The sequence below is a fragment of the Prosopis cineraria genome, unplaced genomic scaffold (genome assembly GCF_029017545.1).
Source record: "Prosopis cineraria cultivar Desert tree isolate PC_DT_omini unplaced genomic scaffold, ASM2901754v1 PC8, whole genome shotgun sequence".
Taxonomy (NCBI): Eukaryota; Viridiplantae; Streptophyta; class Magnoliopsida; order Fabales; family Fabaceae; genus Prosopis; species Prosopis cineraria.
The window spans coordinates 22519000-22546379 of record NW_026555339.1 but is presented as its reverse complement, the minus strand read 5'-3'; the positions used below and the strand labels follow the sequence as shown (position 1 = coordinate 22546379).

Sequence of the window (27380 nt, the reverse complement as noted above, 5' to 3'; positions counted from 1 at the left end):
ACTGCAAGACCCTAGATTTGATTTTTTTTTTTTTAATTTTAAATCATCTAATTTGCTGGGGAGAATTTTATTAACCCATGATGTAATTAAATCAGTCTCAGTAAATTTTGAAATTACACTATTGAATTAAAGGATTTAATTGAAATTACATTTTGTGAAAAAATTATTAAAACTCTCTCCAATTAAATTTTTGTAACACAAATAAAGTCTCAAATAAGTAACATTATTAAAATAATAAATTAAATTATAGTTTTGACAACTCCACTTTAGATTAGTTATAAAATAATATTGAATATGGAAAATGCATATATACTATGACAAGTTTTTTTATTGAGCTAACAATTGAAATTACTCAAATAGTAAGTCAAGTTACAATTTTAACAAATGTACTTTATGTTGTAACAAAATAAGATTGAATGAGCAAAATATGTTGTTAACAATTTTTTTTATTGAACTTACAAATAATGTTACAAAAATAAAAAGTCAAGTTAAAGTTTTAATAAGTTTGCCTCATGTTATTACAAAATAATATTGAATATGTAAAATGTTTACTTTAACAAGTTCTTTTATTGAATTAACAAGTAATTTTATCAAAATAACAAGTCAAGTTAAAAAAATTTAATTGAGGTTATTTTAGTTATTTTCTTATAAAAATGTAATTTTAATTTAATCCTTTGATTCTAGAGTGTAATTTTACAATTGTTGGGGACTTCTTGGGAATAAAGTCACATCTCTAGCCCTATAATGAAATTCTCCCTAATTCATATATGGTGTTTGTTTTTTTTTTTTTTTTGAACTTTTGGAAATTCTCTACAAAAACATGTATCATTCTTTCGGGGGAAAAAAGATTAGCACTCTCCAAATTGAATTCTTGCGTTTGTTTTTTCAAGAGGGCCAGTATCAACTTGGCCCACATATAACGTCTAAACTACTCAAATTTCCTAATGAAGATTTGCAGTAAAGTGGATTAGCAATTATAATCAATTATATCCATGACTTCATTCCACATGTAGCTAATTATACTAGCCAGTTTTCTAAATTGCTAGAAAAGAATCCATCACCTTGGAGGACAAGTCAAACAAAAGCAATTCAATACTTAAAAAAAACTACCCAACACTCACCACCACTTAAAATTCTAGACAATAGACAAAGAATCTTGCATGTTGATGCAAATGAAAATTTATAGGGAGTGTGCTCATTGAGGAAGTAGATGGGAAAAGACAGTATTGCATTGTAGATATGCTAATGGAGAATTTAAAGAATATATCAGAGAAGCATTATCATGCAACCTATAAAAAAGTCTTAGGTGTAAAAAAAAAGAGGTATCAAAAAATTCAGCTTTGTGCATGTGTACATGATCATGCATTGATTGATTGTTTTATAATATGCTTAAGTAATTTGATATGTTGTTTGCAAACATGCCCATTTTACATTATCATAATTGTTATATCTTGCATGGGATTAAATTGGTTATCCATTGAGATTTCATTCTCACCTCCTCAAATAACATTTTACAGGTGAAAGCCTTGTTAGGAGGAAATGGGAGGCTTATAAGGCCAAAGATCAGTAGGCTATTTAGTAATGCCTTTCCACTTTTTTTGTGTAATGGATAGCTTATTGCCAACTAGAAATTGATTACGATTCATTGCATGTATACATGAATGAATTGGTAATTTTGTTGCATTTTGGTCATTATGCGAGTTTCAGTTTGTTCACAATTTGACTTTTGGTTGACCAAAATACTTATGTAATTATGTTTTGAATTATATAATTATAATTTTAAGCTTGATGTGATGATTTATGAATTGTAGTTAAAAAAGGTTACTTTCCACCCTTTGAAATTATGGTTGTCACATGGTCAATCTGGTTATCATGATGATTAATGGTGGAGCCAAAACCCTAAGATTAGGGTGTAATATATTTTCTAAAAAGAAATAATTATATAAAAATTGTACAAATATATATGTCTTATTACTTAAAATGTTGTGTGGTAAATATTCTCCATATCTTATATTCATCACAATTTATTATGATTGAAGATTAGATATGTAACATCTCAAAATTTATTTAAGAGTTAATTAAATTAATTAAGTAGTTTAATTAGTTTAATTAAGGTAATTAAGAGATAATTAGGGAGTTGGATAATCTTTTGGGTTAATTGGACCTTATATGAGGCTTAACATAGGGCTTAGGAAGCTTTTGGGCCACCTTGGGTCCAAATTATTAGACTTTAAGTAAGGCTGTCCATTTTGAGTCATCCTCCACGATGGATGATACAATGCACTATGGTAGATGTAATGAGACTTTAAATCTTAAATCTGCATTCAAGTAGAAGAACAAAGAGAGTTTGGATGAGGGTTTTGGAGTAGAGGTGATGATGTTGTGCTAGGGTTCCATTTTGGCACTCATTTGGAGTGTTTTGAGGCTTCCAAATTATTGGGTAAATCTTTTATGCTCTTCTCCTACCCTTATTTGTGCATTTTCTACAAGTTTATAAATTAGGGACTGAAGGTCCAAACCTAGGATCAAGTTTTAGCTAATGAGGCATTCTTGTGCAACCAATCTCTGCAACTTAGAACCAAATTGAGAGAAAGATGAGTGACTTTGTGTGAGATGATTTGAAATCTCAAAGGAAGATGAGAGGAGATGTGTGATCAAGCTCTAATTGAGTGAGAGATGAGTGCTTGTGTCTAATGTTTTGTGTGATCGAGAAGACAATAAACGATCCTTTGAGTTGAGTCTGAACTAAGAAGATGATGATGTTCGCTAGTTCTCCAAACTTAAATGTAATTTAAAAATAATAAAAAGACTAGATTTCCCCGAATCCCTTAAAAACACAAAGCAAATAAAATTAAATTAATCTAATAAAATTGAATCAAATAAAATCTTGAAAATAAGAATAAAATTTTCCCAAGTAATAAAATGTGGCAAAGAATTGAAATTTCAGATTAAAAATAAGTAATTTCGATAAAATTTGCAAAATGATCAAAATGCTCTTAATATCAAAACTCAATGTAAATGAGCCAATGATCAAATTCAATGCTAAAATAATGTATATAAGGGTCTAAATAAATAAAATATGATAAAAAAAATGAAAGAAAAGTGTGTAAAATATGTGATTTATCAATGACAGAAAAATAGTTGGACCTAGTTAAAGATGTCTTGCACTTGAGGAGACGTTGCATCTGATTATAGAATTTTGTCTTTCATGATATCTTGCATCTATGAAAGAAATTTGCAAGTGATAAGAGAGTTTTGGATATGATGAAAGGAATTTAAAACTATGGGCATTTTTGCCATATCATTTGTGCCTTAAAAGACTTGGGTCCTCGAAATGAATTTAGGTACTTTAGGTCAAAGAACTTTTTAATGGGAGATTTGTTACAAATTTCTCCATTGTTTAATTTTTTTATCAATAAAAAATGATTAATTTTCTATTTCATGTATGTGTAAATATATTATATTATATTATATTATATTATATTAAAGAGAATAACAAAAAAGTTCCATCAAAATAAGCAAATGACAAAAGAGTACAACGAAATTTTTTTTTTAAAAAAGAGTACAACAAAATAAGATAATAACTTTAAAATTTTTAGGGACTTCTCTAACGTAAATAATTTTTAAAATTATATTTTTGATCTTCTACATAGAAAGTGTAGGTGCTAAAACCTAAATTGAAGTTGTTAACCACGAAAGTAAAATTATTAACATAGAAAGCCAAATCGTGTAAGGTTATTGCATAAACTGACGTTTTGGATAGCTATGTTATTAATACATAAATTAAAGTTGAATGAGCTAAAGTTATTAAAATAGGAAACGTTCTTGTTATTGCATAATCAAAGTAATAATCATGCTTCCTATATTACCAAATTTACTTTAGTTTTTAGCAACTATACTTTCCACTAAGGGTGGTTAATGTGTAGATATGCCCCAAAGTTTTCAAGCAGGCTCAATCAATATCTTGAAATATTTTTTGCCACAATATCACCTCAACATTTTTCAAAACGGTACAATTTTTCCTTGACTTGACAGATCGAAATGGTTGACCATTAGTTATCTCAGGTGGCATTTTTCCTTGACTTGACAGATCGAAATGGTTGACCATTAGTTATCTCAAATATGTTTAGGTGGCATGCCCACATTGCAAACACCTTATTATTTCTTTTTTTTTTCATTAAAACTTTGCTTGGTTGGAAGAAAACAACAAGCATGGAAGAAGGTGGACTTTGCCTTCTTCATCTTCGCTCTTTATTCTTCATCCACCTTACCTTCTTGTTCATCTTCTTTAGTTTGTTAGACAAATCCTCTAAGCAAGCATATTCATTTTACACAACTAAGCAAGCATCTCAACTTCCTCATCTTCTTTGTAAATAAGATTCCAAAAAAACAAACATAAAAAATTCCATAAAATAGCAATAGTTCATAAATTGCAAAATTCTTGAAATTAGAAAATAGTAAGGGAGAGTAGGTCCTCCTTGACCATCACATTGACTTGAATGTTTGAACTGAGGATGGGGTAACTTTTCTTGACATCTTGAGAACCCTAACTTGTAATTTTTTGTTCAAATAAGCCACCCCTAGACTTGCCTATATTGAACCAAATAAATTGAGGCTATGCTTGGAGCTTGGTTCAATCTGTGGCTCTTGTGCTGTCACGTGAGGAAGACATCACGAATCCTCCATCTCCAATAACATGTGGTATGCCACTTCAGCACTTCACACTCACACAAACAGCCAACATCTAGATTTGTTAACAGAGGGCAAAATTATATCATGTTGAAAAATGTTAGGGTGGCGTTGTGTGAAAAAATACTTTAAGATATTAATGCGCTTATATGAAAATTTCAAGGGCAGATTTACATATTGACCCTTCTATAATTTTACTTAATTTTATTGACGCCATATGAGTCCCTAATAATTTCAAAGTAATTTTTCATTTCACAGTGCTCTTCTATCATTTACCTATTTTAGTGAAATTTATTTGTTATTTTTCATTCTTATTCTTACTTGATAATATACTTCCTCAATGTAATTTCCTTTGTTTTTTTGGGGAGAATGGCACCTAGAGCCTTTAAATCAAAGAAATTTGCATCTAAGACCAAATATATTATGAATTTATTCTATAAGCTTAAATGCTTTATATGCAAATATATTTTAGGCTGAAAAGACTCATTTGCCTCTGGTTTAAAATGTACAAATTTTCAAGATATATGTATAACTAAATGTTCATATATGATATGATAAGGTCCATACATTTACAATACAATGTTGATTCACATTATCTAGTTTATGTAGTTTAATTGAACAATAATTTATAAATTTTTTAAATATATGAATGATAAAATATTTATATGTAACATGATGAGGTTCAACAATTATCCATATAATATCTTGCGCTTACTTTTTTCAAATGAGTCTTTTTACAAAAAACACATTTGCATCATCGCATGTACGGCTTTTGGTCTGCAGAATAAATTCAGATTGAATTATCTTTAGGTACTAATTTCTCTGGTCATGACCTTGCCACTTTTTTTTGCCACCATATATTTTCTATGCTTGTGCCTCAAGCTTCCCTGGGTCTTTGTATCCAAAAAGCATTTGACGAATGAGATATCTATAAAAGTTTGGAGAACCCTTCTTTCCTCAAAGTTAGCTTCTCTTTTTTGAGAGAAGCCTTCTTTATCTCTTTTTTAAGAAGAGGTAAATTTGAACCGTCTAAATTTAATCTTGATGGTCCAAATTTAATTTTTATTTTTTATTTTTAATTTATATTTTTAAAATAAAAAATATATAAAATTGTTTAAAAATTTAATAAATATATTTATGAATTTGATAGTCCAAATTTAATAATAAATATACTTATAAATCTGATAGTCCAAATTTAATATAAATGGTCTAAATTTAATATAAAAAATTTAAATTAATTTTTCAGACATATTCTAGATAGTTTAAATATATTCTGAAAAGAACAGTAAATTTATTAAAAATTTTAATACTAAATTTAGAGCATTTATATTAAATCTGAACTGTTAAATTGATAGTATATTTATTAATTTTTTTTACAATTTTTATATATTTTTATTTTAAAAATGTAAATTAAAAATAAAAAAATAAAAAACTAAATTTGGATCGTCTAGATTAAACCTCTGTCTCGTAGAAGAGGCTTTTCTCAAAGGAGAGAAGCCAATTCCAAAATGAAAATCACACCTTCTTGAGGAGCCGTGAGGAGTAAAGAGAACCCAGCTTCTTTTCTTTAAGAGAAGCTTCCTTTGCCTTTCCTTAGAGGTAGGGGCTTAATTTGGACAGTATATATTTAATTTGGATAGTTCAGATTTAATATTTTTATTTTTTATTTTTATTTATATTTTTAAAATAAAAAATATATAAGAATTATAAAAAAATTTAATAATATACTTATCAATCTAACAGTTCAGGTTTAATATAAATGTTTTAAATTTAGTATTAAATTTTTTAATAAATTTATTATTCTTTTCAGAATATATTTAAACTGTTTAAAATATATTAGAAAAGTCAATTTAAATTTTTACATTAAATTATAACATTTATATTAAATCTAAGCTATCAAATTCATAAATATATTTATTAATTTTTTTTAAATTTTAATATATTTTTTATTTTAAAAATATAAATTAAAAATAAAAAAATAAAAATATTAAAACTGGAGCATCGAGTTTTACCTCCGTCGTAAAAAGGAGAGGCACTCCTTTTATTTTGCGCCTTCTTGGGTTAAGCATTTGAACTCGGCGATCCAACGCCGTTGGATCGACCGGCGGAAGTTGAATGCACGATGCAGCGGCTGCGGAGTTCAGGGACCTCAATTCTGGGTTCATTTTCAGCACCGAATGTTAAGAGAAAAGCTCAAAACTCATGGGCTGCTGTGCAGGACACTTATTTCTCAACCAAGGTACTCCCCTTCCCTTCCCTTTTACGTTCTGGGTTTAGGTTATTGTTGTTCAATTTGATGGCAATAATTTGTGGTCGATTATTTTCTTATTCGATTTTGATTAACGTTTGCGACGGTTTATGTGCTCTGAATTGTTTCTCATTTTTTCTCTCTCTGTTTTCGACTTAATAGGATACATTTGAGAGACATCGTGTGGTGTTTACAGTTGGCACTTCCGTAGCATCAGTCGCCACAGCTTGGATCGGTTTGTTATCTTTATGTTTGTCATTTCTTTCAAACTATAAGCAGACGGCAAGTCAAAATTCCCCAAAATTTCAATGACACTTCAACATGCTTCTCAGATCATGATAATTTGCATTCGGAAGTTTAAAAACAGGTTAATTAATAATAGCTATATTTTATAGTGAAAATCATGAAATCCTGAATGAAATTACTGTGAATAGTATGTTATGGAATATGATTCCGGTGAGGAAAGTTGAAACAAAGCAACAAACCTGATTTCAGTTGCGATTCTGGTTTCTGACACTTTAAATCCAGGAGTAAGTGATGATTCTTAGTTTTGTGGTATTGTCATCCGAAGGATTCTTGGGCATTGGAAGTAATACATTTCTATGCGTCTGTCTTGTCAAAGAGGGAAGACAACTGAAAAAAGAAAGAAATGACAAGGAAAGGAAGGCTAAGAATTATAGAAGTTTAGTTGAGTTGTTTTATAGAACTCATACCATAATTTGATGAATAATTTATTAATTTTTGTTTAATGTGAACTCTGAACAACTGATTAGATCATGCATGTATGTTATTACTCAGGGTATACTTTACGTCATTTGCGTGACAGCAAAGTTGATCAAAGGCTTGAATCGATTGAAAGAGTTGTGAGTATTTTGTAGATTAAATATTACTTACAGTTTTTTTTAATATACCCTCTATGGTGCAACATTTGCTTCCATATGGAGTTGGGTATGCTATTTCTCTGTGGAGCACATAATGCATTATGTATATCTCAAATTTCTCTTCAACATTTGCTTTTATATATTTGTTTGCCTGCTGGTTGTACTTCTCCCTCTTCTCTGGATTTTTTCCCTGGATTAAAAAGAAGAAGAAAGAAACATTAAGTTTTAAGTGTTAGAAACTTCGTGTTCTGCTAGTTTGTTAGTTCTAAAGAGCTTCTATGGTTAATTCTGACTAATTAATTGATTGAAAATTATTCTAGTGGCAAACTCATGTAGAAGGTATAGAATGTTTGGAATCTGCTAGGTGCTACAATGAAAAGGGTGAAGTTATTTTCCTAAGCATATTATAAAGATGGTCATTCAAGCAATAGTCTTAATCTCCTCCAGCGTTAAAGAACAACAAAATTAAGATAAAGCCATTCGTTTTGGATTACTGAACTTGAATAAGTCATTCTAACATTAAACTGCTATTTGTGCATCTGGTGTTTTCTTGAACGGTGAATAAGTCACCGTGAGGTGAGAATCCCTTTTGGTCTCCCGTCTCAGTGTTTTAGGTGGCTAAACTTCACTGTTAGCTTTCATCTAAATATTCTGATTCCTTTTCTTGCAGATGAAAAACAATTATGATCTTGAACATAAAGAAATCCGAAAGATTGTTGGTTCGGAGGCCTCAGTGTTCCTGCTTGTGTTGCTACTGCAGGAACTACCTTATTTATTGGGTATGTTTGTTTCTTATAGTCAACTATACTCTGGTAAGAACACAGAAATTTTGAGAAAGGATAATTCTCTTGCTTCTCAAAGTCCAGGCCACAAGATTTCCCAATCTACCTTCTTCAAAGCCCTAACCTCCTGTCTTTCTTAGTTCCATTTTTCGTTTATAACTTCTTCCAATGATTCCCATCCATGCATAATAATTTGATGCATAATAATTAGATGGAAAGGGAGAGTAGAGAAGGAAAGAGAGAAAATAGAGGGAACAAAGGGAGAGAGAGAAGAGAGAGGTTGAGGAAGAGAGAAATAAGGAGACTCAATTCTATTAGTTTCCAAAACTAACAGTCCTTTTGGTGCTGCCCTTTTATGGCTTGTTAGGATCCAAGATTAATAGGAAGAAATAAGGAAGATAAATCTTTATTAAAATATGAAATCAGAATCAAACTTTATAATTAATAAAGAGAAGGCAAATCTTTAATAGAAGATGAGCAAGAATCTTTAACTAATACAACTAATAATGGAGAATCTCCATTAATATAAATAAATAATGATTTTATTTCCAGATGCTTTCTACATGATATATACCTCTATTTATGGACAGAAAAATAACTAATAATTCCTAAAAAGACTCCCATTAGTCTATGACTCAGATAATGGGGCATAATTGCCTGAAATAATAAATACTACAACAACAAGCCTTATCTCATTAGGTAGGGTTGTTATATGGATTATATGACGTCATTGTGCTCTATCATCAGCTAAGTTTTTAGGAGTATATTAATTAAGAAGTCTTGTTCAACAACTTTTATAATTATTTTCTTTAGTTTTCTTCTACCTCTCTTTACAGGGCTCAAGATCATTTGGTTCACTCTACAAGTACCCGCTACTCCTAAATTTAAGTGTCACGCAATAACAAAAAGTAACCTAAACAATATTATTAAATAGAAAATATCTAAAATAATTTAAAATAATATTTATTCCTAATATGCTTTTAACTTCCCAAATTATCCATTATCCTACCATAATTGGTATTGTATCATAGCCCATAACCCCTAACTATCTTAACTACCTATTAAACCCTTCAACTAAGTACTAACCCTTCTTTATATATGAATTTACATAACATAATTATTGACGAGTGACAACACTGACAGGGACTACCCAACCTGGCCAAAAAAAAAAAAAAAAATTAGAATGGATTAAAATAACATTAAAATCAAGCAATTTGATTCAGTTTTCTCTTTGAGAATGAATCAAGCCAACAAACTTGTACGTACTTTTGTAATTTTATTAATATTTTATTTGTTATTTTATTTATTAGACATTAAGTTGTAGATTAAATGTGTAAATTTTCATGAGTTCTTTATAAAAGCCTTTTCATATGAAATTTGTGAAAGGAAGCCTTAGTGATAATTTGATGGAACTAAATTATGAAAATAAATTAAGATCAAACCTAACTGATTGCCAAAGGTTTGGTTGGCTCAATCAAGGCATATGAAAAACTGAATATACCTGCTGTATTGAGAAACCAATTTGTTTGGATCAGTCGAAAACCAGTTGTGCTGAACTGATTTAGTTACCTTTCATACACTCAAATGTTAGGTATGGAATGAAAGAGGAAATGAAAATGTCAATGAAATAAACGAAAAATGACCATTGTCCCCAGCTTAACAAAAGTAATAAAAGAATCCAAAACTGTTATATAATGTTAACTAAGACTGATTAGATATTGTACAAAAAAGTTTCTTGTAATTTGTCTCCCTTGCTCTTTCCACATTGGAATGCATGCCAATTGTGGCCTAGTTTCCTAGGAGGCGATGAACTTGTAATTTTGATTGGGACCTCTGAACCCTCATAATCCTTGGGACTTTTCTCCTCCTTGATTATATGTATAAAATGGCCTAGTTTTGATATTATTTGTCCTCTTTGTTGTGTTGTTGATGTAACACACAGAGAGAGCTATGGATGCAAAGAGTGGAGAGTTTTGCAGAGTTTTGGAAACAGACGGGAAAAAGAAGGGGGACAAAGTAGAAATTTGAGGGGGGCAGAAAACATAGTGTCAGGGGGAGAAGAGTTAGCTAGCTGAGCAAATAAGTATTTCATTCATCAAAATAATTCTCCATGTAAAAGGCCACTGAGGAAAACTGAGTTTTTCTCTTATTGATTCATCATGAACTGTAGAAGATACAAGGATAAATAGTGGGAGGCTGTCGAGAATCAAGCCGCCAAATCCTCTAGATTATGGTACTGAATAAAACGGAATAATAACAGCAGATTCTAATCCCTTAAAAATAGAAAAGACTTCTAACCTAGATAATTAGGGTTAACAAACTAGAAACAATAATGGGCCTGTAGTATTGGGCTCAGACCCTCTCTTCAACACTCCCCCTCAAGCTGGTGAATTCATATCAATCATTCCCAGCTTGTAAGTTAGTTCTTCGAATCCAACTCTTCCAAGAGGTTTTGTAAGAACATTTGCCACTTGAGCCTTGGAATTGATATATCTCATGTCAATGATGCCTCCTTCAATTTTTTTCTCTTATGAAGTGTCTGTCTATTTTCACATGTTTTGTTCTGTCATGATGAACTGGGTTGCTCACCATTTGCATTGCTGATTTATGATCACACCATAATTTGGCTGGTAGTTGATAGCCAACTTTCAATTCGTTAAGTACTCTTATTGGCCACATTCCTTCACATACTCCATTAGCCAGTGCTCTTGCTTCAGCTTCTGCACTACTTTGAGAAACACAAGTTTGTTTCTTGCTGCTCCAAGTAACTAAGTTGCCCCATAAGAAGGTAAAATTTCCTCCAGTAGATCTTCTATTTTTTGGATCCCTTCCATATTTAGCATCAGTATAATTCCAATTCCTCTAGAGCTGTTTTTCTTGGAGAATATTCCTTTTCCAAGATTCATTTTAAATATCTCAAGATTCAATAAACTGCTTCCATATGATCTTCTTGAGGACTACTTGAGAATTGGCTTATTACTCCAACTGCATAGCTTATATCTGGTCGCGTGTGACTAAGATATATTAACTTGTCCACAAGTCTTTGATATCTTTCTTTGTTAACTGGTACACCATCCTTCTTGATTTCTAATTTCAAGCCTTTTACCATGGGAGTATCTTCTAGTCTTGCACCAAGCATCCCGGTTTCTTTCAATAAGTCAAGTGTATATTTTCTTTGTGATATGAGAATGCCTTTCTTAGATCTTGCTACTTCTAATTTGAGAAAGTATCTCATGTTTCCCAGATCTTTCACCTCAAATTCATCTGCTAGTGACTTCTTTATTTGTTGAATATCTTCACAATTGTTTCCTGTCAAAATAATGTCATCTACATATACAATTAACACAGTTACTTTGGTTCCAGCATGTTTTTACAAACAGTGTATGATTAGCATGACCTTGAACAAACCCCAATTTTATCAAAAAATGAGTGAACCTGTTGAACCAGGCCTGAGGAGATTGTTTAAGCCCATAGAGAGACTTGTGGAGATGACATACAACATTTGTTGATCCAAATCCTTTCACCCCATGAGGAACATCCGTATATACCTCTTCCTCTAAATCTCCATTAAGGAATGCATTCTTTATATCTAGTTGATATAAAGACCAATCTAGATTTGTAGCAATAGAGAGTAATACCTTGATAGTATTGAATTTAGCAACTAGGGTGAACGTCTCCTCGTAGTCTATCCTATAAGTTTGAGTGAAGCCTCTAGCCACCAATCTTGCCTTGTACTTATTTATACTGCCATCGGGGTTGTATTTCTTTGTAAAGATCCACCTACATCCAACTGCGGTTTTTCCATCAGGAAGTTTGGTTAATTTCCAAGCCTGGTTCTTTTCAAGAGCTCTAAGCTCGTCATTTATAGCTTCTCTCCACTTGGAATCCAATAGTGCTTCCTCATATTAGGCTGGGATTTTTTCATCAGAAATACTTGTAATAAAGCTCTTATAATCAGATGAAAGATTGTTATAAAAAGCAAAATTACTTATGGGATGCTTTGTGCAAGCACGTACCCCTTTTCGAATAGCTATAAGCTAACCCAAGTCATCAGGAAGAGGATTAGGTTTAGCTTCATGGCTTTGCCTTGGAATTTCAAGAGTCTCTTCTCTGTCTTCTTGCTGTCGTTGATGTGAACTGCTCAGCTCCCCCTTGATATGTTGACTTTCATCATCTGTACCTTCTGAATCATCCTCATTTGGATTGTTATTAGAACTTGCAACATTTGGGGTGTTTTGTGAATGAGTTTCTAAGTGGTTTTCTGGTTTTTGGTTGTTGTAGGATCTTGTAGGTGTGCTGTCACAGGTTTAGGTTCAGGTATAGGTGGGGAAACAACCAACCCCAGTGACATGAGTGTATTTCCAAAAAATTCTGATCTGTATCATCATCTAAAATACTCAGTTCTCCAGAATTCTCCACCTGAATTGAATTGTTAGGGTAAAAAGAAATATTTTCAGCAAAAGTAACATCCACAGACACACATTTTTTGCAAAGAAGGAGAGTAACACTTATACCCTTTTTGAGTTGGTGAGTAGCCAAGAAAAATGCATTTGAAAGATCTAGGGTCAAGTTTACTGTCATGGTAATTGTGGACATAGGCTACACACCCAAACACTTTTTGAGGTATGGAGGAAACAAGTTGATGGTCAGGATAAAATTGTGAAAGTACTTGTAGTGGGTTTTTGGAAATTTAACATTTTTTATGGCAGTCTATTTGTGAGGTAGGCAGTTGTTAGGACAGCTTCTGCCCAAGATAATTTAGGTACATTATGGGTTAACAAAAAGGCCCTAGCTACCTCAAGAAGTTGCCTATTCTTCCTTTCGGCAATCCCATTCTGTTGAGGAGTATTGACACAACTTGTCTGATGAATAATCCCATTGTTATTTAAGTATTGGGTAAAAGTCAAACTGAGGTACTCTCTTCCATTATCACTTCTAAGAATTTTTATGGATGTTTGGAATTGATTTTTTATCATTTGATGGTAAGTTTTAAAATTTTCAAAAAGATCAGATTTGTTTTTCATAAGAAACACCCATGTCGACCTAGTGTGGTCATCAATAAATTTTATGAACCAATTGGTTTTAGATAGCGTTGGAATTTTAGATGGTCCCCATATATCACTATGAATTAGGTTGAAAGGATGAGAGGATTTATATGGTAACGGAGGAGAAGAATTTCTAGTATGTTTGGCCAAGTGACGTCACAATGAAGAGAAGCATCTCCTTTATTTAGGTTGGGAAACATCTTAAACATATAATTGAAATTAGGATGACCTAATCTGTAATGCAATAACATCCACTCATTATTAGAAATACTAGCAGTAAGCACCTTCTTGGTTCTAGATTTATAGTTGTAGTCCAAATAATAGAGACCCTCGAATTCCTCAGCATTGCAAATCGTCCTCCCCAAGTCCAATTCCTGAAAAATACAGTAGGTAGCAAACATATTAATGCTACATTTTCTTGCTTTTGTGAACTTAATCACAGATAACAAGTTACATCTTAGGCTTGGGGCATACAATACATCAACTAAAACAATCTCATCAATGATATGTACAGCCCCAATACCAATAACTCTAGTATAGTTACCATCAGCCACCTTTATATTTATTCCACTATATGGTATTATTTCACTGAACAAAGCCAAATTATCTGTCATATGGTTAGTGGCACCTGAATCCACAATCCATGAGTTCTTCTTTATACTCATAACCTTAAGGGCTTGGACAGATTTACCTGTTTGGGCAAGATTACCCATAGTTATCATGCATTCTGGCATGGAATTGTTATGACTCTATTTTTTCAGCAACTTTCCTCAAGCTCTCAACTTCAGTTGCACTTAAATTTCCAGCACTAGAGTAGTGAGCTTTTTCATTGTTCACTGCATACCCTCGAGGTTTTGTTCTTGGCTTACGTCTATGATTGTAGGGTGGCTTTCCATGTATCTTCCAGCAGCTCTCTCGAGTATGTCCACTCCTTTTACAGTGATCACACCATCCTCTTCCCTGATTTGTTCCTCTATTATCATATGTAACTCCTTTCACAGTGAGAGCGGATGACTTAGGGTTTATTGTGATACTTTGAGTTAAAAATTTTCTGCTTTCCTCAAACTTGACACAGTTAAAAGCTTCACGAAGAGAGGAAGAGGTCTGGTTTCCATTATCTGGCCTTAGACATCTTCAAACTTTGCATGTAATCCTAATAGAAATTCATATGTTCTTTCTTTGTCCACCAGTTTTTTATAAAGATTTTGATCAGTTTGACAAGCCCATTCTTGAGTATCATATAAATCAATCTGCTTCCATATTTTCTGCTGCATTGAGTAGCAGGCCACAACCTTTAAATCACCTTGCTTTAGGTCTTTAATCATCCCTTTTAGTTGAAATAGGGCTGCTGTTTTCTCAATGGCAGAATAGGTATTTTTGGCTGAGTCCTAGATTTCCTTCACTATTTTTGCCAGAAGATATTCCTCACTAATGCTGAGATTCATGGAGCTAACGAGCCAAGACATGACCATGGAATTTTCTATGTACCATGTATCATGCTTGGGATCGTCTGTTGCAGGTTGTGTTGCTTCACCAGTGAGGTACTTCTCTTTCCCTTTTCCTCTCATGAACAAACGGATGCTTTGTGATTAGTGTAGATAATTATTGCCGTTCAGTTTGTGACCCATGATTGCAGAAAGGAGACCGTCGCTACCTAGGGCAGAATCTGCCTTTTGATGTGCGCCGCTTTTGTTTGAATCATCATGGGCTCTATCGCTATTCTCCAAGCCTCCATGGAAGGCACTAAAAGTGCCAAAACTCATTGTGTTTCGTTCCATTTAAGCCAAAGCTCTGATACAACAACAATAACAGCAGCAACAATAACAACAATAACAACAACAAGCCTTTATTTCACTAGGTGGGGTCGGCTACATGGATTGTAAGATGCTATTGTGCTCTATCATTTACAAGCTTTTTGGAATATTATTAATTAAGAGATCGCGTTCAACAATTTTCAAGAGTGTTCTCTTAGATCTTCCTTTACTTCTCTTAACAAGGCTCAAAGTTATATGTTCCACTCTTCTCACTGGTGCCTCCCGCGGTCTTCTTTGTACATGCCCAAACCATCTCAAACGATTTTCTATCATTTTTCTTCAATAGGTGCTACCCTCACTTTTTCACGTTCGTGCTCATTTCGAATGTTATCTTTACGTGTATGTCCGGACATCTATCGTAACATTCTCATCTCTATTACTCCAACTTTATGCTCTTGTTGTCTCGTTAATGCCCAGCATTCACTACCATATAACATAGCCAATCTAATAGTAGTATGATAAAACTTTCCTTTAAGTTTATTAGGCACCTTATGGCTGCAAATAACTCCTTTAGCTTTTCTCCAATTAAACCACCCAGCTTGAATCCTATGTGAAATATCCCTACTGATTTTGCCATCATTTTCAATAATGGCTTTCAAATATCTAAATTTTTTTACTTGAGGTATAATTTGATCTCCCAATTTCACTTCCAAATTACTGTCGACTAGTTTCTTACCAAATTTACAATATTAATATTCCGTCTTACTTCTATTTAGACGGAAGCCTTTCGACTCCAATGTCCTTCTCCATAACTCAAGTTTACAATTAATCTCTTTTCTTGTCTCTGCTATAAGAACTATATTATCTACGAAGAGCATACATTTAAGAATTTCCCCTTGAATACGTTCCGTCAAAACATTTAGAATTAAGTGAAACAGATAAGGACTCAAAGACGATTCCCAATGTAGTCCAATCTTTATAGAAAAGTCCTTTGTTTGACCACTAAACATTCTTGTACTAGTTATTACCCCCTCATATATATCTTGTATGATTTTAATATAAGCAATTCGTACTCCCTTCTTTTCCAAGGCTTTCCAAAGCACTTCTCTTGGTATACGGTCATAAGCTTTTTCCAAATCAATAAAAACTATGTGTAAATCTTTATCTTTACAACGATGCTTTTCTATTACCATGAGGAAAACTGAGTTTTTCTCTTATTGATTCATCATAAACTGTAGGAGATACAAGGATAAATAGAGGGAGGCTGTCGAGAATCAAGCCACCAAATCCTCTAGATTATGATGCTGAAGAAAACAGAATAATAACAGCAGATTCTAATCCCTTAAAAATAGGAAAGATGTCTAACTTAGGTAATTAGGGTTAACAAACTAGAAACAATAATGGTCTTGTAGTGTTGGGCCTGGACCCTCTCTTCAACAGCCACCTTAGGCTATTTATAGAAGGGGTTTTCATAACCAAGAAGTAAAACCACTTGCAAAAGTAAACCTACTGGCACAAGTAAACCTTCTTGCAAGCTATAACAGAAAGTACATAAAATAAAATGAAAAGTAAGATAAGTTTCCTTCTATAGTAGGTTTCCTCAAAATATGTCAACTCTTTTATTCTGTCATTTCTCCCTCGATGGAACTCTCCTCCGAGGGTAAAAGTGTTGATATAGCTGGAATGAAGCACAATACAGGGAATTTCCAAGTAGCATCTAATCTGGAAATTCTTTCCAGCAGACAAGTTCTGTTCTTCCATAACCACAATAGCTTCTGCAACAAGTGGTGTAGCAGGACTGTATGACTCAGTTTTTGTCCACCAATTTAAAGTCTTGATTCAGTTCAAGACTCATGCCCTCATACTTGATAGAAATTTCTTCAGGCTCAATCTCATTCTCTTCCTTTATAACATCTATGCCAGCTTCATTTACTAACTTCACCTCTTTCATAGGTACACTTCCACTTCCAATTTCAGGATCATAAGTGCTGTTACTATCCCTTTTTGGTACACCTAATATAGGTGAAGGCTTTTTGATGAGAGTACTATTTTTTGGTGCATCAAAAACATGATGATCCTCTCTAGGTCTTGAAAAAGTTATCTAATATCACTTGGTTTGCTCAAACAATTGATAGCCTTCAAGATTTCATCAAACTTGTGATCTATGGTTTGTTTCAATTCCTCAATTCTATGGTCTGTATGCTTCCTTAGAATCCTTCCATATTCCTCGAGGTTATTTTGCTTGATTTGGCGATTGTTGGCCATAACATTGTCAGGGGTGACAATTTCTGGGTCAATGCAGCTTTAGGAGCCAAAAGATTGGATTTTATCCTAAATGATGCTCCTATTTGATGATTTTTGCCTCTAAAATGGGTTAGCACAGGAGGAACCTTGTGAAACAACATGAAAAATGATATTTTGGATGAATGTATGGATGACTTGTGGAGCTCGTGAAGCCTATGGGCAGGGAGCTCTGCCAACGTGTGTGATGAAGGACTCTCTGGGCTTACTTGGTCTAGTTGGATTCTTCCTTCTAAGCATATGGCGATGGTGGTTCTGTAGTTTGATAATGGGAAACGTGTGTTCTATCTCTCAATGATGTACGGTTTTCCAGCAAGTGTTCTTTGCTTTTGTGGCAACAACAAAGGCCATGGAGCGTAGAAACCAAACTTTGATACCAGATTGATGCAACACACATTCACACGCACAACTATGGATGCAAAGAGTGGAGAGTTTCAGAAACAGAGAGAGGAAAAGGGAGGGGGACAGAACAGAAATTTGATGGAGAAGTATATTAATTCTTATATGTTATTAGTTATGGATGCTGGGCAATCCAAATAGCTAATCCTACTAGTAAGTACTTTGAACTGACGGAATATAATAGGGAAAATTAATTCTACAAATAAAACACAGCAAGAATCGCACTCTACAATCTCTGAATAGCCAAACACTTACAGTGTTTGGTTGGAGGGGAGGGGGGATGTTTGTATGGAAAAAATGGAGGGGAGGGGCTCCCCTCCCCTTGTTTGGCAAAAACACGACAATGGGGTGATGTTTGCTAGTTATATGAAACCATGCATTAACACAACATTGATGCCTTTGACCACAGTCAAATGAGGGAAATGAATTACATTTTTATCTCATCTTGTCATCTCTTCCCTTGCTAAAGTGAAAGGAAAATTCATCTAGTCAAGCTCAACCTCCTCGTGCTCACCTCCTTCCATTTGTAGCCGCCTTGACCAAGCCAGTTAGGGAGTCCATTAATTGAATAATCCTCCCTTGCATTTACTGCCATTCCATTGTCCTAAATTCATTGCATTTCATTTGGAAGAGTTGCACCTTATGTTGCCTTTTATTAGCACATGAATTTGAATTACATTTCTCCTTCACCTCACTTATTTGCCAACCTCTCTTCATTCTCCTTTTCTAAATATGTATCAGCCAAAAAACAAGTGAAGAAACCGCAGCGACCTCCTCTCTTGTCCAGCCATGGCACCACTCAATACCTCCTCCTAAAACCTCCATTGAACTAGCTCTAATCCACCACTACCTTCCAGGATTCAGACTTGAAGTTAAGGCTATGAAGAAAGCTAGGTCACCATGTGAAACCCCTTGAAGCGTTGAAGAAATTTTGTAGCTAAGCAATGATAATTTCCTGATTGAGGTAGGATAAGATAAAGTGGATATGATGTACTATTCCTCTTCTAATTCTGCTGGAGAATGAAGAAAATTGCTTTTCTGGCAGTCAATAAAATCTCCTGAAACCTCAATAACTTATTCCATTCTTGCTCCAATAGTAAACCGGTTGTTTTCCAAGCCATGTGTGAACGTAATTTGAATTTGAACTAGAATACTAGGTCATTTCCTGTTTTTGATTAATCGTAACCTTCAAACGAGGATCTTGCAAAATTGGATGTAGGAACTTTTTGTATTATGACATGACCTGATTAGTTGTCCTGCTGCACAGATTTTTGTCCGTGGCCTTGTATTTAAAAAAGATGACCAGCACTAATTTCATTCCCTGATTCGGGTTTAACTTTCTTATTTTGTTAGCGTTTCGCCATGGCTGACATGTACAGGTATGGCTTGGGATGGCGAAGTGGTAGCTGGTATGCAAATAGGAAGTTTAGAAAAGAGCAGATGAAGATGCTAGGACTGATTAAGCCTAAAAAATGGCAACTACTTGGGAAGATACAACCCAGAGCGTGGCAATTCATTAGAAGACCTTTGAAGAGATCCAAAGTACAAGAAACTGCAGTGGAGACCCCGAATAAATCATCTGGTTGGCCAAATGAGTCACATCAGTCTTGCTAGGGATGCGGCTGAAGTTGCTGTATAGGCTTTGAATAGTGGCGGTATAGTTCCAAAAGGTTTTATAGTTAACACTAATAGTCATTTTTAGCATTATATGGAAATTCAGGTCAACCCGCTCGATTGAACTAGCAAGTCATTAAACCAGTATCTTAACCGGTTTAATAAAATATTTTGTTCATGACTAGTTTGATTGTGGTTTGACTACAATTTAATCATTAACTCTTGAAGTAGTATTTTAGCTGGTTCAATTGACCATTCAGTTTTCAATACCTTGATTTTTAGGATTGATTGCTGAGTCCTCATATCATCATCATCTCTCTCTCTGGTGGTACACCATCATCTTCTCTTCTTTCTGCATGTGATGAATATTTAATATATTCTGACAAGTCATGTCAAGTTTTTGTTCTGATTATAAGTTTGCAATGATAGAAATGCAAGCAATGTCTTCAACTAAGAACTTGGGCAAATCTGTACCTTCAAATTTAACATTAGCCTTGTAATTGACCTTGAGAAAAGAAAGTTTCGTTACGTTGTTGCTCGTAAGTGACGTGGTTTCTTTGGAGATTTCAATGTCTTAAAGTACAATATTTTTTACTAATATCAAGGATCAGTAAATTTGGATGGATCATGTTTAGCTTTTTTAAGTTCAAATTTCATATTTTTTGTCAATAAAATATATTGAAATTTTAGTCATCAAATGACATTTAGTTTGGACACTGCACATCTCATGGCCATTCTGATTTTCCATCACTAAGAAGCATGCATTGTTTTTTTTTTTTTTAATTTTTTTTTGGGTGAACAACAGGTACATTGTTTTTTAATCATTATTATTTATTAGTTAACTTGTATGTCTTTGTTTTTATTGTATTGCTGAAGACGCTAGTTTGCGTGGCGCAGATAGAGATGTTGGTGTTAATGGTGACAATACATTGAAAAATCTAAAAAAATTAATTCTTCTCTGGTGTTTTTACTTTTTTTTTTTTGCACACACTGAAAAGTTAAATATTAAAGAGTGTGTGCACCTTTATATATATATATATATATATATATGTATATATATTTTTTTGCGAATTAAGGAGGTTCGATTAGCCTGCCAAGTGAATCGGATTTTGATTAACTAAAAGAGCCAGCATATTCAACCCACAACTCATGATAGGTTGACTTTAATTCAACTCACACATACACCGCGCCCGCATCTAGTTGAGTCTTATTTGAGCATTGCTGATCTCAATTGTGAATAGCTCACTCAAAAAAAAAAAATTTTTTGGGTATCAATATGAACTTTGAACTTGAAATCTCATATTTAAGTAGTCATAACTCATTTCACTAGGACCAATGCTTGTTGGTTTACCCAACCTATGTTTTACTTCTTTAAATATAAATACAATAAGTAATTCACACTTTGGATATGCATGATTGAAAGGGATCAAGTCCTTGTTGGGATTTTAAGAAGAAAAACTAGAATACATATTTCGTACAATAACAAAACTCTTTATTACTTGTGAATCATGGCAATATTGAGTCACAATTGTGTGTTCTTGAAATGGAAACAATATTTATAAAATAAGCACACTATCATATTTTACTCTTAATGGAATTTACTTAAACAATAAAAAATATAAATATTAATTAAAGAAAACACATCTAATAAATATAAATTTTAAAAATAAATAAAATTAAAAGAAATGCTAAGTGTAAATAACTCCCATTCAAACTACAATTTCCTTAACTTTTGATTAGGAATATAGTTTTGGTGGACAATAAAGTTTAAACTAAAGCTACAATAACTTGCTAATGGCTGGTGCATACTGTTCAAAAGATATTTACCAAGAAATGCTACTAAAAAAATTGATACTTAATATGACATGAAGAACAATAATCCATGATTAAAAAAAATAATATATGTAGTCTCTTCGTTTAAAAATATAAGGTATTTTTTAAAGAGTTAAATGTTCAAAAATATAATGTATTTTTAGTCTTTCAAAGTGTAATTATTGTCATATTTTTAAAAGTGTCCATATTGAGTAAATTACTTTATATTTATTTTAATGTAAAATATCTTATTAAATAAGAAAAAATATAGAAAGATATGATTACTTTAAAAATAAGTAATTATTTTATTAAGAGTAAAATTTGGTTAAAAATGTTTTACATTCTTTAACAAAGGAAGTATATAATTAACATCTCATGATATAAAAAATATATAATAAATAAAAATTTTATAGTAATATGTACTGTTTATAAGCACATGTGCATAAATTCTTCTAAATGATAGCCCAAGAATTCTGGGGTTATCAATAACATTGGCTCAAACTAATTCGAACCGAGTGAGATTGTTATTACTATGAATAACCTTATGGGTACTTCTATTCACTATATATATAAATTCTATCAAACAACTTGTGCCTCTTTTTTAAAATCAATGAAAATCTCAAGAGCTCTAGATGATATAAATTTAAAGTTTTCTATTAAATTGCATGAGAAATAAGCCACCTAGATTAATACCTTTTGAAGTTTGAACATATTGACAAGATTTCTTTGGCTTGGTTGCTTATGAAGCAAGAATGAACAATTTCTGCTCTGAGTGATCTATGTCTTATTTGGAACCATATTTTTGTTTCTTCTTGTTTTCAAACAAAAAAAATGCAGTTCATAGAAGAGATCCTCGAACTTCATGTTAACCTAGGAATCATCGCAACAAAATTAATTGAAAATTTTTAATGCAATATGTTGACGAAACGTGTTTTAAAAGCCCATGTAACTAGACAACGTTTTCTAGAAGTTAGCTCAATTCATTAGTAATATAGTAGTTCAATTCTAAGAAGATAAAAAAGAGTTAAAACAAAATAAATATTAATCTCAAATATTAAATGTAGGATGATTTTTCAAAAAAGTGATATCAAATAGTATAACTATATAAAGAGATCATTTGATCAAATCAATTGAATATTTTACTTTTTTCCCTTTTTTTTTTGAACTCTAGAAATTTTTCTTTCTTAAAAGTTAGAAATAGTTCCCTTAGTTATTAATTTAGTTCTTCAAGTTTAATTTTTATTGATTTGATCCTTTATATTTTATTAAATTATCACACCTTAAGTTTTAAAACACAAATTTACTCAAATTAATCTAATATGTCAAGTATTTTAATGACTTAACATGTATATGTAGCTAAATGAGGAAAAATTAGTCCTCACATTAGTTAATTTTTATTAATATAGTCTCTTATGTTATATTTTGTTCTTTTACTTATTAAAATTTTTGAGTCTTTTTTTTTTCTCTATCTAAATAATTGCACTTATCTTTGCCAATATGCATGATTGCCATCAATATTTTATTATCTATATTAGCAGATTTTAATAGTATTGAAACAAATTTAAGGAATCAAATTGATAAAAATTGAACTTGAGAAATAAAATTAATAATTGAGGCAAACTTAAGGAATTAAAAGTTTAAGATAACTATCAAAAAAGTTAATGTACTTATCTCGTGATTATGCTGTGAGCATAGTTCCATTATTAATAAACAAAAAATTCAAATTCTAATACATAAAATACATTTATATCCCTTATATCCTATTTCAATTATAGATATGTTCCATTATTTTTAAAACCTATAAGAACCCTTTCTAGAATTAATACTTACAAAGCGTTCTTCAATTTTAAAATTTTTATTTTTATCAACCTAATCATTAGTTAATCATTAAATTATTTATATTTGACAAAAATATTTCTATTTATATATATATATATATGTTTTCTAAAATTCATTCAAGTTTCCAATATGTACATAACTTTTTATATTCATATTTTAAATTTTTTAAGTTATGTAAACTTATTTATGTAGTATTTTTTTAAAAAATTAAATATACAAGTTAGCTAAAATAATATTCCAAACACACAGGTAAAAAAATTAATGAAATGGAAATTCAATATTTAGTCATGATTAATTTTTTTAATTTTATTAATTTTAACAAAATATTTGTAAAATATTTGTTTAAATATCTCATTACTTCATCATTTAAATTTATTTAAAAAATTGGGAAGAGTGAGTAAACAATTAGATATAAAGATAAATTAATAATTTTAAAATTTTCAACATAATTATATAAAAAAAATAAGTTTTTTAGAATTTTAATTGAACATTCCTAATAAAAATGTTTAAAATTAGAATAAAATATAAGTTTTGTAGTGACTTTATTTTACTCAATTTCGTTTAAAAGTTAAAATTTGTTAATAGACATAATTTTCTAAAGATAATAATTGATAAAATAATGTTTATATAATTAAAAGCTACCACATATTTTCTAAATTTTGTCAAACATACACACATTAATGCTATTCATAGTGTGTATAATGAGTTTTTTTCTATAAAAAAATAGTGTATGATGAATCTTATTATTAGTTTAACTTACATGCTTGTATATTAATTACAGCCACAACGATACAATAATGAAACTCTTTTTTTTCTTCTTCTTCTTTTTTTTATCTATTTCTTGAGTACATGTGTATATAAAATGAAGTATGGACTTGAAGCTAACCTAGGAAAAGCATCATGGCGACGATTGTCTTCATTCTATTTTCTGGTTTATGTCTCGCAAAAGATTCAAATGGTGAAGATATTGCTCCTTATTGGTGGAGAAACAAGGATATACTTGTGAATAACACTTGGTGAGAATATATGTTATATACAGCTTTAAATTTAAGTTCATTATTCTGTATTATAGAAATATACAACGTAACTACAAATTATTATATATTGACATTAATTTAAGTAATTTTTGTTCGTTAATTACTTGGGTTAATTAGGTGACCACACAAGATGGCTATGTTCTTAGCATGCAGAGAATTCCTGTGGGGCTATCAAACTCGTCGTCGCCGGGAAATAGCCGCCGGTTCTCCGGCAACATGGGCTCTTCGTGGTAAGTTTCATGACGGCGAAAAAACATGTATCAAGGGGCTCTCTTTCACCGTTAAATCAAAGCTTTTAACGGTTTTGATTTAAATTTTAATAGAATTATTATTATTATTATTTTACATACACACACATATACATATATAATAGTTCAAATTTATTTACATATTTTTATGTAAAATAAGGGTCTTTTACAGGTATAACGCATGCTATAGGAGTAAACTAATCAAACAATGTAACATTTATTATATTTTGTATTATGACCAGTTTATTAAATTTATCAATTATATATCGTTGTATGTTAATGATAAACTTCTTATAAATTTTTAATGATAAATCATTTATATATCAATGATAAACTCTTTGAATATGAATGGGAATGAACCACACTCCCAATTTTCAAAAATTTGATCAATATTTTTGGGACACCAGATTTATTTCAGCTAATAGTCCAATTTAATTATTTGTAAAATAATAATAATAATTTTATTACATATTAAATAAAAATTGTTGAAAGATTTGATCATAAAATTTGTTTGGTATATGAAAAATTTAGTTTTTTTCTTTGTTGTTGTGACGTTCAAAAAATTTATCATCATAAAATATTTGGATATGGTTAAAGTGCATGCTTGTCGCAAAAGCATTTTCGAAATAGTTAGGGCCATTATTTAAAAAAAAAAACTATGAAGCAATATAGCACATAATTTTTTACAATTTTACCATTTTTTAACAGTTAATGTTTAGGTTAATGTTGGGTTAAAATGAGTCTCCTAACACGCATTAATTAGGATTGATTGTCAAAAAAAGGGGTAATATTGTACTAGTTTTATAAAATATTATCTATTGTAATATATACATCTATTAAATAAGTTACTATGATACCAAAAGAAAATTGGTTAAATATAATTATTCTGGTGTGATTGTTTTGGTTTATTTATAATCTTTTTTTTTTTTGTCGATTCAATTCTCATAATTTAAAAATGAACGAATGAATTTTCAAACTTTCTATTGTTTAATATTTTATCCCGTATATTTTTTTCAGTTAATATAACCAATTTATGCTTTTTTAAAGTATGTGATTAAATGAACTGAGATGATGAAGGATCCAAACAACATGGTCCCTGCCGTTTATCTCAAGTAAAGCCAAGAATTTTCATTAAAAAAAAAAAAGTAAAGCCAAGAAGAAATATTTATTCTTTTGGTGTCAAAAAAAGAAAAAAAAAACTAAGTTGGATAGGACATAATATGGTGCCACGTGGCGTGAGGTGAGGGCGACACGTGGTGCGAGGTGGGGCCTTACGTGGAGGGTGACATGGTACCACGTGGCGTGAGGTGGGGTGCCACATGGACGGTGACGTAGTGTCATGTGTGTAAGTGAACCAACATTACTTTTCAGCAACAACTTTTTGGTAGCTTCAGCGGTGACAAAAATAGTCGCCGTTGATGCATGGTTTCTGCGGTGACAATTGTCGCCGTTGATTCTCAACTTTCAGCGGTGACTTTTATTATCACCGCAGATTGAATTAGCGGCAAGAGCTCTCATGGCGACATTGTGGTGACTTTTTATCGCATTTGAAAACTTTCAGTGGCAACTTTTTGATTTTTGGCGGTGACAAATGTCGCCATAGATTTTCAACTTTCAGCGGCGACTTTTTTGGTCGCCGCAGATTGAATCAATGACAGAAGCTCTCGCGGTGACATTGTGGCGACTTTTTATCGAAATATCGTCGTTAAGAGTCAATTTTTTTTGTAGTGACACTAGTTTAAAAATTTCCAGTGCTTGACTGTTGACGTTTATGTGTTATGTTATAACAGGGAATGCTCGAATATGGAATATTTGAATTTGACCTCAGTAATGGGTAAGCAACTCTATTCTCTTATCATATTTTGCAAGTAATTCCATGGCTAGTAACTATATATATATATATATATATATAGATTAGATGGCTAGACATTAGTGCCAAAAATTCAATTTAATAATAATTAATAATTACATACTAAAAATGTTTTTGGTCAAAAATAAGTTACAAATATTGTTTGAGTTAGTTCTAATAAACATGATATTCTCAGCAGTTGCAAATTATTGGGAGTGACACATAAGACTTAAGTAGTTTATTTGAGGTTGAAATTCTTATGTTTTCAAAAATTCTTGCATGGAATCACTACAAAAAAATCACTTTTAGCGGTGACACTAAAAAGTCGCCGCTGATTCTCAACTTTCAGCGGTGACGGTAAAAGTCACTGTTGAAAGTGTGACTTTTTGTAGCAACATTTGAAGTTGCCACTGAAATAGTGACTTTTTGCGACGACAAGATATAGTCGTCACTGATTGTCAGACTTTCAGTGGTGATAAGTGCATGTCGCTGCAAAAAGTCAAACTTTTAGTGGCAACTTTTTAGTATTGCCGTTGATTGTCAACATATTTTAAAATATGTTATAATTTTTTTAAAAAACTTATGTTGTATGTTTCAGCGGTGATATATAAGTTGTCGTTGAAAGTTGAGAATCAGTAGTGACTTTTTAGTGTCACCATTGATTGTCAACATATTTTAAAATATGTTATAATTTTTTTAAAAAACTTATGCTGTAAGTTTCAGTGGCGACATACAAGTCGCTGTTGAAAGTTGAGAATTAGTGGCGACATACAAGTCGCTGTTGAAAGTTGAGAATCAGTGGCGACATACAAGTCGCTGTTGAAAGTTGAGAATCAGTGGCGACACTAACATATTTTAAAATATATTATAATTTTTTAAAAA

At 31.7% G+C, this 27380-nt stretch overlaps 1 pseudogene; it reads left to right on the top strand.

The window, feature by feature from the left end:
- Positions 1 to 6723: 6723 nt before the first annotated feature.
- On the top strand, positions 6724 to 20023 carry LOC129318240 (uncharacterized; annotated as a pseudogene).
- Positions 20024 to 27380: the final 7357 nt, after the last annotated feature.